The sequence below is a fragment of the Rhinolophus ferrumequinum genome, chromosome 17, assembly GCF_004115265.2.
Source record: "Rhinolophus ferrumequinum isolate MPI-CBG mRhiFer1 chromosome 17, mRhiFer1_v1.p, whole genome shotgun sequence".
In the NCBI taxonomy this organism is placed as follows: domain Eukaryota; kingdom Metazoa; phylum Chordata; class Mammalia; order Chiroptera; family Rhinolophidae; genus Rhinolophus; species Rhinolophus ferrumequinum.
Window position 1 is genome coordinate 21,847,441 of NC_046300.1, and position 17,847 is coordinate 21,865,287.

Consider the following 17,847-nt stretch of genomic DNA (forward strand, 5'->3'; position numbering starts at 1 on the left):
AGAGTTTCCTAGGTGTGAACCTAACTGTGCCCTGGACCCACAAAAACATTTTAGTCAAGATTTCCAGGGTAAATTCTAGCCCACCATTGTCAAAACCACACAGACCCCCACCCCCACCTCCCCACAGAGAATTACTCCTACCACCCTGGGCTTAGCAAGAAGACCCTTTCAGAAAAAAAGTGGGGGAGTTAAAAGGCATGATTTGCCCTTCAAGAGGCTCTCTCTCTCTTTTCTTTTTCTATTCCTGGCAGCTCCAACATACTCAAGGTATCCCAAACCATTTGAACCAAAGAGAGAAAGTAGAAACCAAAGTTGTTCCCATGCCAAGTAGATTGCTCTAAAAAAAAAAAAAAAAAGGACACCAGAGATGTCATTCACTCAATTGACAAGAATTTCTTGAACACCTACAATGTGTATAAAATAAAAAGCTGTATGGGGAATCCAAAAGCGAACTAAGGCGTGATCTATGATTTTGAGAGAGCAGGTGCATGATGGCACAGTTGAAAGAGAAAGGACACTCGAGTCAGACAGATTAAAGCATAGGTCCTGATTCCAGTACTAAATTGGCTGTAGGGATCTTTGGCAAGTAGCTTCACCTCCTTGAGCCTCAATGCCCTTGTTTGTAAAATGAAAATAATCTATCACACAGAGTTATTGAAATAAATCAGAATAAAATAGTATATACAAAGTGCCTGGCACCACTGGGGACTCTTATCTCGAAGAATTTACAATTCTAATTCAAAAAACAAAATATAGACATAGGAAGCACCTGAAAACATGATTGAAACATACATAAGACAATTAGCAAAAGAAGTATGGCTTTAATTATAGGGTGCTTGATTACCATATTTCATTTATCTAGTATGTCATTTTTTGTAAAGAAGAGTTTTAATTTCAAAGATGTAAGATATACAGGAAATATGAGTATTAGAAAAAATGAGTTATATACGTGGTAAGTTTGAAAAACAACTTTCTGGCAGATAAATTCAAGAAAATAGGAAGCTATTTACAAGCTGTCGACCCACAAAGCTAACTTTATTTTTCCTTCTCTTGTGTTTCTCACCTGCTTTTCTTTTTCAATATTGGTACAATTCATATATTTTTATAAGACTCCTTAAAACTCTCTTGGAATAAGGTGGGAAATAGATTTCTAGATGGAGAGATGGTCTAACTTATGGAACCAACTTCAGCCTTGCTCTTGGCAGTAGGAACCCATAGACTGGTTTCCTAAGTCCCAAATGGGCTATGATTTGTAGTTTTCCAAAATCTCAGGCAAAAGAAAACACATGTAAATTTTTTGCCAAAATCAATTTCCACCTAATAAACTTGTGGCTGAAAGGAAGCATAAAGCTTACAGAATTCTTTTAGATCCAGCGTTTTTTCCTTTAGTTCATATGTATTATTACCACCAGACCTTTAGCATAGTCATACTACCAGACCTTTAATTTCTTCTTAAGGCAACCATACTTGTTGCATGCACTGAGTACTGTATTGTGTATTAAGGTAGTTCCTCTGTGTTCTCCATCTGATAATGTCCTATCGTCCCATGACCTAAATCTTATTAAATGAACCAGAAATACTTCCTTTCTCAGCCCAGAGACTATAATGTCATTGGGCATTTTGGATAAATCCCTTTACCAGAAATAAAGGGTCAGGAACTGTGGTTTTGAATGGGAAACTAGACTGTAAGCTCCAAAAGGAAAAGGACCAGGGTCTAGTCCTTAGCCTGACCTGTGCAAGGTGCCTAACAAGTATTTGTCGAATGCATGAATAAGGCCAAAGACAGCTGGTGAAACAGAAGAAGATTGTGAGCAATGGTTTAGTAGAGATTTAGATTTCAAGTAAGCCTGTCAGAAAAATGTAGTCAAAATGTATCCCAAGCGCCAAACAAAGTATGATAAGGTTACCTGTAGAGAACTTTGTGAAGTGTGTTTTCATAAATGGCTGCCTTTTGATGAATATTCTGAAACTCTTGGTCAGGCATGTTATCTGTCTTATAGGCCTTATTGAGATCTATCTTCTGGAAAACCTAATTTTACGCACACTAGGGAGTTAATAACTGAGGGGTCCTTCAACTTGCTCTCAGATATTTACAACTTCAGAAGATCTCACCACACATTGGTTTTCTCAAATGAATGAAATTTTGAATGTGAATTCCCTCAGAAATGGCTGAAGGGAGGTAGTAATGATGATGGAAAGATGGATGGACGGATGGATGATGGATAAATGGTTGGAAATCAGGTCTCTGTTTAGGGTTGTGAGGCTATACACTGTGCTACTCCAGAGGCTCTCACTTACATAGTCTCAGATGTGAATCATGCTGACTCCCAGAGTGGAGGAAACGAAATCAGAGAACAGAGAAGCCACGTCATCTAGAACTTTGTAGGCTACTGAAAGAACTTTGGTTTTTCCTCTGAGTGAGATGGGAAGGCACTGGAAGATTTTGAGCAGAGTCACTCTTCCTCTCTTCAAGAGGCCCTGCCCCCAGCCCCAGAACTCTACTGCATGGCCACCCTGGCCCAGCCCCAAAGCCTGCAAAAGCACAGGAGCACCTGCTGAGTGACAAGCCCTCAAGGGCCAAGCAGGACCCACAGTGCTGGCTCTTCTGGCATTCATCCCTGGCCTCCCAGTTCAACCTGCCCCAGGCCTTCTTGAACCTCATGGCGAAGTAGGTAAAACAGGAGCAGAGGCTCAGGTCTAAGGTAGTGGAGCGCCGGGAGGGCCTAGGGCATATGGGAAAGGAGGAGCAGAGATGTTTTTGCTGTTGCACATCCACTTCTGGATGATAGCTCCTCCCAGGCTCTTGTACGGTTCGTCCCTTGAGGCCGTGCAGAGCCACTGTCAGCCTTTTGAGCTGGTAGTCTGGGGAGGGCAGCAATTGTCAGAGGACAAGAACCTTGGTCTTCAGTAGTGAGTGCTAGCTGAATATAATATATAATATATATTCCTGACTTATGCAGGAGACGACATCCGTAGAATTAAAAGGCAGAACATAATAGCTTTTATTTAACAAGTCAACACATCTCACTGAGTGCCTACTATGTGTCAGACACTGTGACCCTGTGATGCAGCTGAGTGTAAGTGATACAGAGTGGAGAAGGAAGTCATTATGAGATGGCATTATAGGCTAAGAGGAGGTAGAGTGGACCCTGCTCTTGAAGGAATAATAAGGAGAGCTATTTCATCCCAGTGTCAGAGCTGCCTTCACTTTAGCCCAGGAGGCAGTCATGCCAAGGTAAAAATGTAACTGGTAGGTGGAGAGTCCACACCGAGGAAACTTTGCTGAATCATAACCAAGACTAACCAAGGTATTCGTTTCCTTTTCATCTGTTCACCCACTGTGTTAAACATACGTGTGAAGAAAATAATTTCTTTCACGGTTGCTGAAATCTGGCATTGGATTGAGTCTATTTCAGCAAGTTATTAACTGCTTTCTTTTCTGATTCGAAGTATTGAAGCAACTGAGAGATTGCTGGTTTCCTTTGATGCTTGCAGGAAAGCTATTTGAAACCCTGAGGACCCCATAAAGCTTGGCCCACCTTACGTTGATGCATTCACGAATCAGGGTCAAAAACTGGGTTTGAAGGATCCGATAAGAATTCTGAAACATGTAGGAGCAGAAAACCTATTTCTTTTCCTCTCTTTCTACTCACCTTCTGATGTGGGGAAAATGCTAAAATGGTGATGTTAGGGTTTATGTCCTGAAGAATCTGAAGTGGTTTGAGCTTTCAGCTACTATCATCAATCCCAAATTCTTCCTGTAGTGAGGAGAAGGCCATGGGAGACGCCTAGATGAGGAAACAGCACGAGGAGATTAATCGTCTTGCATCTACATCCTGGCAGGGAATTTTGTTGTTAGAGTCATTTGGATTTTTTAGGTTTTTAATGAAAAACAGAATTGATTATTGATATTGGAAATAAAAGGAGGAAAGTGCTGAACTTTTTTTTATTTTCCTCAGCTTTATTGCCATATCATTGACATATAACGTTGTGTAAATTTAAGGTGTACAACGCATTGATATGATGTGTTGTGAAATGATTACCACCAAAGCCTTAGCTAACACCCCCATTAAAAGGGTTATAATTCTTTTTCAGAGTATGAATGATATTCAGTGGGTCTCCAGAGTAATGAGTGCTTTCACAGTGGAGGACCTACAATTGTAAGAGGGGAGGACTTTCTCTATATATTGATCTGGGGAGATCTCAGGGTATATTGTTAACTGGAAAAATAAAAAACTTAAAAAAGTGGAAATTAGTATATACAACATGCTAAATTTTACAAAAAAAAAGGCTAGCTATAAGAATGTAAATTTATGTTTGCTTGTATTTCATACATATATAACAGAAAAGTAACTCCTAAGCTGAATAATATTGTATGTCAACTATAATTTAATATATATATAGTCATGGGATATACAGTGCAGCATAGGAAATAGAGTCAATGGAATTGTAACAGCTATATACAATGCCAGAGAAGCAACAGATTGGGGAAGGGGGGTTATCACTTTGTGTGGGGTGAAATGTCTAACTATTACATTGTTTTATACACCTGAAACTTAGTAAAAAATGTAAATATAAAAAATAAACTCCTAAAGTGTTTACCTCTAAGAGTCAGGGTAGAATAGGGGATTAGGTGGAGGGTATAGGCATGGAATCAAGACACTTCTCTCAATGTGTCTTTTCACATTTGACTCTTTTTTTGTGGTAAAATTCACATAATATAAAATTTCCTATTTTAACATATGTAATTCAATGACATTAAGTACCTTCATGCCACAGCTAATTCCAGAATTTTTTCCTCACCCCACTAAGAAGCCATACCTACTCTGAGGCAGTCACTCCTCCTTCTCCCCTCCCCCAGCCCCTGGACACCACCAATCCATTTTCTGTCCCGATGAATTTATTCTGAACATTTCATATAAATAAAACCATACAATATGTGGCTTTTTGTGTCTGGCTTTCATAATGTTTTCAAGGTTCATCTGCATCATATTATGTATCAGTACTTCACTTCTTTTTATGGCTAAACAATGTTCTACTGTATGAATATAGCACATTTTGTTTAACTGTTCATCTGTCGATAGATATTTGCATTGTTTCTACCTTTTGTGTATTGTGACCAGTGCTGCTATAAATGTTTGGGTATAAGTTCTTGTTTGCATACCTATTTTCAGTTATTTTGCATGTATACCTCAGAGTGGGATTTCTAGGTTATATGGTAATTCTGTATTTAACTTGTTGAGAACCATGTGTGTGTGTGTGTGTGTGTCTGTCTGTGTTTCCTTCATTCTATTGATATAATGTATTATAATGATTGGTTTTCATATAACCACTCTTGTATAATGGTAGAAATCCCATTTGGTCATGGTATATAATGCTTTTAGTATGCTACAGGATTCAGTTTGCTAGTATCTTTTTGAGGATTTTTTTGCACCTATTTTGTGTTCCCTTTTCTTGTGATGTCTTTGTCTGGCTTTGGTATCAGGCTAATGATAGCCTCATAGAGTGAGTCAGGTCATAGTCATTCATCTTCTATTTTTTAGAAAAGTTTGAGAAGGATTGTTGTTAGAATTCACCATTGAAGCCATCTGATACTGGGGTTTTCTTGTTGAAATGTTTTTGACTACTTGTATAGGTTTATTAGATTTCCTACTTCTTCTGGAGTTAGTTTTGGTAGTTTGTGTGTTTTTAGGAATACATCCATTTCTACGATGTTATCTAATTCGTTGGTGTACACTATTCATATTATTCTCTTTTAATGACTTTTTATCTCTGTAAGGTAGGTAGTATTGTCCCCATTTTCATTTTGTTTTAGCAATTTGAGTGTTCTCTCTCTTTCCTAGTCAGTCTAGCTAAAAGTTTGTCATAGTGGTTACCTTGGGGATTACAATTAACATCTTATACTTATAACAATCTAGTTTGAATTAATACAAAATTTGCTTCAATAGTGTACAAAATTCTAATCCTATACATCTTCATCTTTCCCCTTTATGTTATTATTGTCACAAATTGCACTTTTATACGTGTGTACCCATTACATAGATTTATAATTATTGTTTTATGCCTTTGATTTTAAGTCATATAGTTAAGACAGAGTAGTTACAAATAAAAGCACAATAATATTGGATGTTATATTTACCTATGTAGTTACCTTTACCGATGTCTAGTGTCCTTTCATTTCAGTTAAAGGAGTCCCTTTAGCATTTCTTGTGGGACTGGTCTATTAGCAATGAACTCCCTTATCTTTTGTTTATCTGGGAATGTCTAAAATTTTCCTTCATTTTTGAGGGGTGGTTTTGCCAGATATAAAATTCTTGGTTGACAGTTTTTTTCCTTTCAGTACTTTAAGTATGTGATCCCATTGATTCCATGGTTTGTGATGAGAAAATGGCTGATAATCTTATTGAGATCCGTTACATATGATGAATCACTTCTCTTTTGCTGCTTTTAAGATTGTCTCTTTGTCTTTATCTTTCAACAGTTTAATTATTATGTCTCAGTGTGAATCTCTTTGTGCTTATACTGTGTATTTTGGAATTTGTTGAGTTTCTTGGATGTGTTGATTCATGTCTTTCATTAAATTTGAGAAGTTTTGGAGCATAATATCTTAAAATATGCCTTCTGCTCCTTCCTCTCTCCTCTCTTTCTCTGGGACTCTCATTATGCATATGTTGATTCATTTGATGGTGTACCACAGTTTCCTTAAGCTCTATTTGGGTTTGTTGTTGTTGTTTTTCTGCTCAACAGACTGTATAAGGTCATTTGACCAATCTTCAAATTCACTGATTCTTTCCATCTACTCAAAAATTCTATTGTTAAACCCCTCAAATGATTTTTTATTTCATTCTTGTACTTTTCAGTTCCAAAATTTCTATTGGGGTTTTCTTTATAATTTTCATCTCTTTATTGATATTCTCTATTTTGTGAGATTCATTGTACTGGTTTCCTTTAATTCTTTGTCCTTGGTTTTCTTTAACTCTTTGAGCATATTTAAGGCATTTGATTAAAATCTTTGTCTAGTAAGTCCAATGTGTATGCTTCCTCACGGGGAATTTCTGTTAATTTATGCTGTGGTTTTGTTTTTTTCCCTTTGATTGGGCTATACTTTCTTGTTTCCATGTATGTCTCATCATTTTTTATTGAAAACTGACCATTTTAAGCATTATGATGTCATAACTCGGGAAATCAAATTCTCTACCCTCCCTAGATTTTTTTAAGATTGCTGGTTATAGGCTGCAGTAGATTGTTTGCTCCATGACTTTTCTGAACTATTTTTGTAAAGACTATATTCCTTGTCATGGGAAGACTCTGAAGTCTCTATTCCTTTAGCTAAGTGTTCAGCTAATGGTTTAACAGAGATTTCCTTAAATGCCTAAAGCCAAGAAGAGGAAGGGTTGGAAAAGTAAGAAAAACAATTATCCAGGCCTTCGCAGATTGGCTACATGTTGGGTCTCTTCATCCTTAGCCAGGTCAGTTTTCAACTCTGTGGTAACCTTCATTTCCTGCTCACACTGAGCCTAAAGATCAGCCAGAGATCAAAGTGTATGGTTTCCTCAGGTCTTTTCTGAGTATGTGTCTTGCCCTGGGCATACACGTGTCTTTCTAGATCCCCTAGTATATACAGGAACTTTTTAAAGCCTTTATTCTCCTCAAAAATCTTATTCCTCACTTTTTCCTCCTCTTGGTGTATCTATTGTTTGCCCCAACTGTTACTTTTTGCACCAGACAGCAGTGGCTCGCTCTTTGTCTTTCAATGTTTTAGGGAAATGTCCTCCTTAAAATCACTCAATCCTGATAGAGTTCCAAGTGGGGTGAAAAAAAAAGGAAGCCCTTTGCATCAGTTATTTTGGAGAAACCCTAGTCAGGTCAAAACAGATAAACCCACTTTTTGGGAATAAGATCGTTGCTCTCTCTGTAATCTGGTACCTGCACCGGAACTGCGGGCTGCTGCTAATTTTAAGACCACTGCCACATTGGGGTAATCGTGGTATTAGAGTAAGGGAAAATGCTACAAAATGTCCTACCACACTTAGTGGCCTTTTCTTAGTTAAGCATTCATTTGGTTCCTGTAAACCTTTGATTATCTGCCAGAGTTCAGTAAGGTTGATATTGGTAGTTTTTGCCAGGTTTTTCTATATTTTTGGTAAGGGACAGATCCTAAGGGTCCCTATTCCACCATTTTCACTGATTTCCCATGTTTACCTTTTGTACCATGTGACTGTGTTACTTATACAAAAGAATTTATTTTAAAATATTTTCTTAAATGAGTGTTTTAGTAATTATTTTGTTTTTTTATAATGTTTTTAATTATTATTTTTTTAATTTATTGGGGTGACAATTATTAGTAAGATTACATAGATTTCAGGTGTACAATTCTATATTACATCATCTATAAATCCCATTGTGTGTTCACCACCCAGAGTCAGTTCTCCTTCCATCACCATATATTTGATCCCCCTTACCCTCATCTCCCACCCCCACCCCCCCTTACCCTCTGAGTAATTAGTTTCTTATCATCTAACATCCTGACATGCTGAAAGTTGGGTCCCACCAAATAAATTTTGCCAATAAACTCTCTCATTTGCTTTCATTTTAGACGAATACATGAAGAATACTCAAGTGAGAGCCAGGATTAATTTGTTAGTTCAGGGCTTACACTAGTTGAAACTTTGAAGTATCAATTCAACCTCCCTGTAGATTTCCTCTTTGCCATTCCTCTCCATCTTGTTCTTTTCTATTCTCAAATCTAAGCTCCTATTTCAACCTCTCTCCCACCACTCTCCTTGATGCAACACTATTTACTGGTTAAAACCTGTTAACTCTTGAAGGGGGTGAACAATTTTCTATTCTATAATTTGTCTTAAAATTCTAGTATTCCAAGAGTAAGTAGTACACAGATGTCAATTCATTCACAAATATGAGTGATGCTAGTAAGTCAGTGCTCCATGAATTGTTATCTCCAGATGTACTGACTTAAAATCTGAGTGGGGCCCAGGAGAGCACATGTATACTAGCTCTCCAGAGTCCTGATATATGCTCAAGTTTGAGACCCACTGGTCGAATTTACACTTACTGGATTTTTCTTACTTATGTAATAAAAATAATAATATTCCTTTGCATTTCTATCGCAATGTACTATTTACAAAGGTGTTTTGTTTTGTTTTTACAGACAATAACCTTACCTGTTATCACAAAAGCCTTAGGATCATTTTCCTCTTTGAATGAATAATAAAATTGAGTTTCAGAGAGCTTATCTGACTTTTCCAGTGTGGACATTCAAAGAGAAGTCTCTTAACTTCAAATCCATAGATCCTCCGATTTTGCCTATGTGCAAAAATAGTAAAAATAAATAAAAGCAGAAAGGGTGCACCTTTCCTGATACAACTATATCATAATTGCTCAGCTGTGTCATTCTTTTGTTTATTCATTGTTTCCTCCACCGTTCAGTCCCTTTATATATTCAACAAATATTTATTACACACTATATTAAGCTATGCTCTGTGTATATCCAGGGCTACCTGAAGTCATACTCACAGATGGCGAAAATTTCTATTTATTGGCTTGGCTAGAGCAATACACTTTTGACCATGTAAATTCTAACATACATTTTCTATAGTAATTTAGTCACCAGTCTCTTTAGGAGCTTTTAGCTTAGTGATTCTCTAACACTGCTGTCTATTAGAGTCATCAGGGTCTTTCAAAAATTCCCAAGTCCAGGCCTTCCTACAGACCAATCACATCAGAATTTCTGGTGGTAGTCTCTGAATGACTGCTTAGGGAAGTGACTTCAGGGCCAGGAAAAACTAAGTTTGAAACTGGTTCTCTCAATTACTGGTGGTGGAACCTTGATCTTATTACTGCGTCTCTCTGAGCCTCAATTTCCTGTTTATAACGTAAGGGTAGTAAAGCTTTGCAAGGTCACTGTGAGCACCAGAGGTAAAATATGTAAACTACCCAATGCCTGGCACATTGGCCCCCAACAAATGGAGTTATATTGATGATGCTTCCTCTGTCCCACTGATCTTAAGTTCCTTTATCCTTTTTCAAAGCATCTTTGCCTTCGTTATCTCATGTAATCTTCCCCACAAGGGAGCTAGGCTAGAAGTTATCTTCAGGTCACAGAAGAGCAACTGAAGTGCCAGACAGTTAATGGGATGGATTAAACAGACAATTATGCATTCTCTTCATTAAAAAAATGCTTATAAAGGGAAAAATCCTAAGCAGCAATCTAATTGGGGAAGAAAAGAAACACAGGCTAAACGCAGTCATCTACTTTGGTAGATCTGAAAATGAATACCAGTGGGAGCAAAGTCAACAGGAGGAAAATGTGCACGTAGTGTTTAAAACCTGCATTGTCAGTTGAAGGGTGCTGTTGTATTTGGATGGCAGGATGGTGAGCGATAGGTCTTTCTCTTTTCTCTAGTTTTTAAATTTAGTCTTTTTTTTTCTCATCACTTTCCTTATTAAATAAAACTTGTGGTGCCAGAAATGAGATGGCATATGAGTGTATTCATATTTATTCATAAATATATATGATTGTTCTATGCATCTAATGCTGTTTGTTTTTTTTAAATAGCAATTCCAAACTATCTTGATTTGGATATTCCCCATGGAAAAGAAACAGGAAACCCAGGCCTAGTTTGATGACTCAGTTTCTCCCAATTCAAAACATTTGGAGAGCAATTGGTATCTAGAACAATTGACATAGAGTTTTCATATTTAGCTGCACATTAAAATCACCTGGGGAGATTTTAAAATCCTAGTGTCCAGTACTCACACCAGAACAAATGAATCAGCATCTCGAGAGATGAAATCCTTTTATTAGTATTTTTTAAAGCTTCCCAAGTGATTCTGACGTGCAGCCAAGGTTGAGAAGCACAGTATAGAACAGCTTCTGCTGTAGTAGGTCTGGGATGGTCACTGGGATTCTGTATTTCTAACACACTTGTTTCCCAGTGATGCTGGTTCTGTTGATCCTTGGACCACATTGACTGAGTACAAGGCTATAGAGGAATTTGTTTGACTGTGTTTTGGTAGTCTTAACACATGGGTTATACAATCTCTTTAGTGGCCTGATTCATTAATTATAAAAATGAACATTTGGGCTGGGTCATCTGTGAGCTGACTTTGCCACTCCAAACTTGTATGCTTCGTTTCTAGCCAGGCCCGGAGTTTCTTGTGTTTCTCAAGGGGCCAGAAGATTCCTGCTTCCACTCAGTATGCACTGAGCATGTGGTTGTTTGGCTGAGGAAGATGGATTCCTGTTCTTATGGGGCAGACTGAGGCAGGGCTGTCCAAACCTCTGTGTGCATCAGAATCACACAGAAGGCTTGTTTTAAATGTTCCAAGGCCTGATGTGCAGAGATTGATTGAATAGATCTAGGCTGAAGCCTAGAAAATTCTGGTATTGATAATAATAATTTGTAACATTTATTGAACGTTTGCTATATGCCAGGTGCTGTTCTGCTAATTTCATAACCTAAATCCATTGAATCTTTACAGTGATTCAGTGAGACAGGGACTAGTATTATCCCCAATTTACAGACTAGAAAATGGGTTTTTAAAACAGGCAAGTAATTGGCTAAGGTCATATAGTTAGAAAATTGCAGACATGGAATTCTACTGTGAGGACATTCAATGCAGTTAGATATTGAGGTCCTTTTCTCAAGGAGTTTCTGATTAGAAAATAAGAGAAAAGGAAAAAAAGCCAGCAGTTACAAGAATAGTAGGCAGTAGAGTCAGGATTCACAGCCCAAAAGGCTGGCTTCAGAGCCCAGACTTTCATCCAGGTGTTTCCGGTACAGGCGGTTCCCAGATCACATCTTAAGTTCCCATTTACAGGTCTGCTGAGCCCCCAGACGAGCTGCATAGGACTTCCTCAGAACCTTTTTAAAGTACAGTTTCCCAAATTCCCCTGCCCGTAGTTTGACTCGTTAGGTACCGCATGAGGCCCAGGAATCTGCATTTTAGCAGGCATACCCCACCCTCAGGTAATTCTGCTGCACAGCCAACTTTGAGAACCACGGGAAGAATAGGAGTGGGAGGCTGGAGCCTGGACCTGTATCCTAGCTCTGGCAGTTAGCATCATCATTTATTCATTCATTCATTTAATCATTAAAGTTTGTTGGAGTATTTACTATATGCCAGTACTAGACTCTGGGAATTTCATAGCCAACAAAACAGACAAAAATCCCTTTCTTTCTGGAGCCTGCATTCTGCTTTATCAGAAGGTAATAAATGCAAAAAGGGGAAATTTAGCAGTACAGGGGTTTGGGAGGATTACAACTTTAAATAGAAGAGCCAGAGAAGACCTCATGGGGCAAATGACATTTGAGTCAAGATTTAAGGAAGGAGAAGGCTATGTGGAGACTTGGGAAGGGTGTTCCTGACAAAGGGAACAGCGAGTGCAAAGGCCCTGAGGCGGGGCTGTGCTTGACGTGTTCTATGACTAGTGAGAAGGCAAGTGTAGAAGAAACAGAGCAAGTGGGGGTGGGGGGAGGGAGTAGAGGAAATGAAATCAGAGAAGTAACAGAGGCTACATCCTCTAGAACTTTGTAGGCTACTGAAAGAACTTCGTCTTTTCCTCTGAGTGAGATGGGAAGCCACTGTAAGGTTTTGAATGGAGTCACCTGAATCTTCTCTTTTTAAGTTTTTTCCCTGTAAAGTCATTTTATTTTCTATTACATAAACATCTTTCTCAGGTAGTGTTACTAGAACAACCTGGTTTGGGTGTTTTGCAGTTGGGGTAAATATATTATTTAAAAATGTATCTGTATTATACAGAGTGGTGATATAAAAATGATTTGTAGGTTATAGGTTTCAGAAAGCAGTTAGCTAGACTAATCCTGCTGAAGAAACTTTCCTAGTTAAGTCTGTAATAGGGAATGAAAAGCTATGATTTAAAAAACCTTCTGATCCAAAAGCTTGAGATCATCAAAGGAAAGTTCACTGTCTTCCACAGAGAGCCACCAGAATTTTTTTCATAAACTCCTTTCTTTGTTTTCATTCAGGGTGGCTTGGCAGAGAGCGATACCACACAACTTCTGAGAGCATGCTTTGGTATCATTCATGTCGATTTCAGAAGGGAAAACCATAATTTTGACAGATGTCCTATGATGCGTTCCAGCACCCCTGGTTTGTTTGTGGCACACTTCATAGTCGTTGTAAAGCTTTCTCAACGTCACCTTTCATCTCCAGCTCCAGAACTTTGTTACTGTCATGGTGACTGGACTTGTACTTCTGAAACACTCTGCAAAGACTGGACTTGCTATGATACTATAAAGTACATGAAGCAGAGCCTGACACAGAGTAGAGTTCAATACATGGTGGGTGTTACTATTATACAGACTGCTTTGCAAAGCAATAATGTATTTAGGTATAGAAAACATAGATTGGTGCTAATGAAATAGAAATGAAGGGAGTACTCAAGATACAGTGGGATGAAGAATTAAATTGGTTCATATCTTGTGATTTCCTAAGTAACCCAACATTCTTGGTGGTAGGAATAGTACTGAACACATTCGCATCTGTCCCTTTTCTCCTTTCTCCTGCTTCATATAATGCCCTGGCATGTGAGTCAGCAAAGTTCTCGTTTATGCCAAGATCCTCAGATCAGTCATCCTTAACAAGAGAAAGCAAAGCCTTCTGATAACTCCAGATATGTCTGAAGTGATGTCTTTAGCCAGATCGCTCTTCAGTTCTTCTCTATAGACTCTGTTAATTTCTCTGTTAGTTCTTGATGCCAAAATTTCATTCAGAGTGTCTTCATCAGTCCAAGGGCCTTCATGGCAGCACAGAGTTCTTCAGCATCTAACTGGGCTGGAGTTTTTAGTTAAGTCAAAACAACTTCCTCCATGTGACCTGTAAGGGCTTTCTTCAGAGCTTCATCCAGCAGCTTTACTTTTTCCTGGAGTTATGCTGCTTTGATCTGTTGATGCTGTGCATTGTTTCTCTTAGTTATTGCTTTATGCAAGGCAGCAACATCCAAGGATGGATTGAAGCTAGGATAGGAGCTGAACGGGACCACCTTTGCATACTTTTACAGTTGTAATGTATCCTGCTCTTCTTGTTCAATAAACCATTTTTAAAGAAGTTGCTTTTTTCCACCTTCTTCCCAAGAACTAAAGAGAGATTCTTTCCTGATCATGTCACACTCTGTATTTTCTTGAAGGATCCCCTGATTCCTGGGTTGGTAACAGATCTTAGTAGGATGAGGGCAAAAGCATGGAGACTGTTTCAGAGACTATGGCAATTACCCAGGTGAGAGATCACACTGGCCTGGATCAGGTGGTAGTGATAAAGGTAGTGAGAAATAAATATATTCTGCATATATTTAAAAAGGAGAGAAAACAGGATTTGCTGAAAATTTGGGTTTGGGTTATGAAAGAGAGAAATCAAAGATCATCGTTAAAATGGATTCAATCATTGATTCGGTTTAAAGAATATTTACTGGGCAGTGTGCTCTGCACAATTATATGCTGGCCACTGGGCAAAGCCTTGGGGGTCCATTGATTAACTAAACATATGGTACCTGCCTTCATGGAAGTTACATTCTTGTGATATAAGCACAACATACCTAACTGTCTGGGTTGCTATGACACTATAAAGTAAATAATGCAGAGCCTGGCACAGAGTAGAGTTCAATACATGGTGGGTGTTACTATTATACAGACTGCTTTGCAAAGCAATAATGTATTTAGGTATAGAAAACATAGATTGGTGCTAATGAAATAGAAATGAAGGGAGTACTCAAGATAAAGTGGGATGAAGAATTAAATTGGTTCATATCTTGTGATTTCCTAAGTAACCCAACATTCTTGGTATTTAACTTTCATTTCAATATGGTACATGGTTCAGTAGACTTGTACCAAGAAATTCAGGAAGTCAAAACCATGGGACCTGGGCCCAACTCTGGGAAAGGCTTTGGGTGCCTTTGGGATTAGAATGGCACCACTTTTTGGTGACTTGCTTGCCGGGGCTAGACCTCAACCAGGAAGATTTGGCACTCTCTAGAGACATTTTTCATTGTCATAAATGGGGAGCACGGGGGAGGAATGTGCTACTGGCATCTAGTGGGTAGAAGCCGGGATGCTGCTAAATGTCCTATAATATACAGGACCCTCTGCCACCAACAAAGAATTATCCAGTCCAAAATGTCAACAGTGCCCCCAATTGAGAAACCATGAGATGAAGAAAAGAAAGGTAAAGTTAACATTTAAAAACTATAGCCATGTGGTCATACACAAAATCAGTGATTTGAGAGGAAAAGTGTCCACATTAATAAATATGATGGACTCTGGAAGACTGTCATCATGTCAGTAATAAAAGAGGATAGATACTCTGAAGAACAAGTGTGTACTGCTTTAGCTTTATTTCCTGAAATGGCCCTCTTTGGAAGCAATTACCCGTTCTCCCTGTTGTCTTCACCAAAGGATGTAGGAGTACCTTTTCTTCTCTTTAAAGGTCCTGTTTGCCGAGACTGAGAGGCAGCACATTCTAGGAGCAGGGAAAGTCTGTTTGAAGATGTTTTTTATTCTGGGACGATTAATGGGGCAGACAACGCAAAAGAAAAGAGACAAATTGTTCTTTAGTTCCAAATAAATGCTTGTTTTCTGACACTGCCTGAATTTAAATGGTCCTCAGGTTGACTGTGAAATTAACATCTCTTTGAGGTTAATTGTGGGGGTGGGGTGCCATTCACACCACTTCCAGAGCTATTGTCTGTCTGGAATGCAGAGGGAGCACAGCACCACCCGTGGTGTACTCGCTTAACCAACACTTGCTTCTGTGTCTCTTAAGCCTTCATCCAAATATCTAACCCAGAGAATCAGGCATGGTTCACATTGCTGACCCATTTCCCACACTGGTCTCTCATCCAGGAAGCAAGTAAGGCAAGTCCACTGACCTTGAGTCAGAGCATTTCACCTCTTTGCCTCTCATTTTCTCCTCTTTAAAATGGGGGAATTGAACGAGCTCCTAAGATCCTTTCAACAGGACTCTGCCTCAACCAACAACTCACTTCTGACCCTGGAGGTATTCCTGGGTCTGCCTGGGTCAGGAATTCCTGGGTCATTACTGAGTACGTGGGTTTTGTGGGAAAGATGCATAATTCATAAATACAGAACCGTCAACTGTAAACCTGGCCTCTTTAGTTACTACCTGGGAGATCATAGGAAAATCTTTAAAATTCTTTATGGTCATCTGATTATATTTTTCAGTTTCTTTCTATCTCTAAAATTCTGTGATTTTATGGATCCTAGATTCAGTAACTCAAAGCTGGAAGGAATCTTGAACTCTATTTTGTGGTGCAGTTACTCTGAAGTTACATCATGCAAGGATAGTAAACAAATGGTCTTTTGATAATTTTTGTACAGATCCTCTTTTTCTTTCTCTGGAGAGTGAAAACTCTTTTTGATCATGCTTACGTATGATTAGGACTCTTTCCATAAATACTGAACTGGTTTTAAGTGCCATCGTCAATGGGTACTTTTGCCAGGTTTTCCATATCCCATAAACCAGACAGCATTTTATTATTTTTAATAGCAATGGTTAGTTTGCTATACTAGTAATTTTAGATTTATTTAAATTTGAGTATCTTCAGCTGTTAAGGAACCCATCCCATGCAACCATCTTCGCTTTATGTGCAATGTAAGTTGGACATTTTGAAGCTGATAAGAAGCTCATAATAAATAAAGCTTTTTGCATTGACCATGTAGTTTTTCCCCCCTTACAGTGAAGGTTGAAAGAAGAGATGTTGAAGCTGCAAAGAGAATTTTATTCTACAGGAGATTTTGATCTCCTCCAAACTAAATTAAAATTGAAGAGTCATTAAATACCTTTCTTACATTTATTATCAAGGAAGGCTATCAAATCCACCTCACAGGTCTTCACTGGAAGCATAAATTCTCCATAGACAGTATATAGCAGGAATAATAGCAGAAGTCTTTTAAAAACAAAAAGAAAACTGGATTATTCACTGCAGATCTCTAGGTATTTGTGTTTTTAAGTTGGAGGAAAAGGGTAAAGAAAATGCAACAAAAAAATTTCAAAATTGTTCCCAGATAATGTGTTATATTAAACTTATTCCCCCATCTCGTCTTACTCCTCAATTCTCTTACTCATCTCCCAATGTTTATTCTTAACGCAAAGTAAATAAAATCCAAAATGACCCAAGTAAACAAAATCCAGGCACATTTCTTTGTAATTATTTTTGTTGCAAAAATAATATATGTTCGTTGTATAAAAATTAGAAAGATAGATGACAGAAGAAAAAAGAATCCACCCATAATTCCACATCCAAGAGATAACCACTGTTAATGCCTTGGTTATAATCCTTCCAGATATGTTTCCATAAATGTATTTTTAAAACAAGTTATACTCTTTAAACTATATTTCACCTCACTTTTTTTCTTTTAACAGCATGTTATGTGTACTTTCTGGGACGCATTTTGTTTTCATAGAAACCCACTCTGATTTACTTATGCAAATCAGGTTACTTCTATTGTAAAATCCTGATGATGTTCCTTACTTTCTTCTGTTATACACTTAGCTGCAGTTAATACCTTGTCACTTCATTTCTGTGCACATCTTTAATTACTTTCTTACAGTAAATTCCTAGATGTGGCATTATTGGGACAAATGGGGATGCCTACTCGGGCCCTTGACACATACTGCTATGTCTTTAAAATTCACACTGATGTTGTTTCATTTCTCCAACTCTAGACACATGAGTCTGAAGGGGCCTTTTGTGGCCTTCCAAGCACAGAAAGTCTTTGGAAATAAGTGATGATTTAGGTAGTGTAGGTGGTTCAGTTGACCCGTAGCCCACAAACAATCACAAAAGTTTCA

At 38.2% G+C, this 17,847-nt stretch overlaps 1 pseudogene; it reads right to left on the minus strand.

Moving 5' to 3' along the window:
* Nucleotides 1-12,945: 12,945 nt before the first annotated feature.
* LOC117036681 (annexin A1-like) overlaps nucleotides 12,946-17,847 on the minus strand; it is a 49,746-nt pseudogene continuing 44,844 nt past the window's right edge.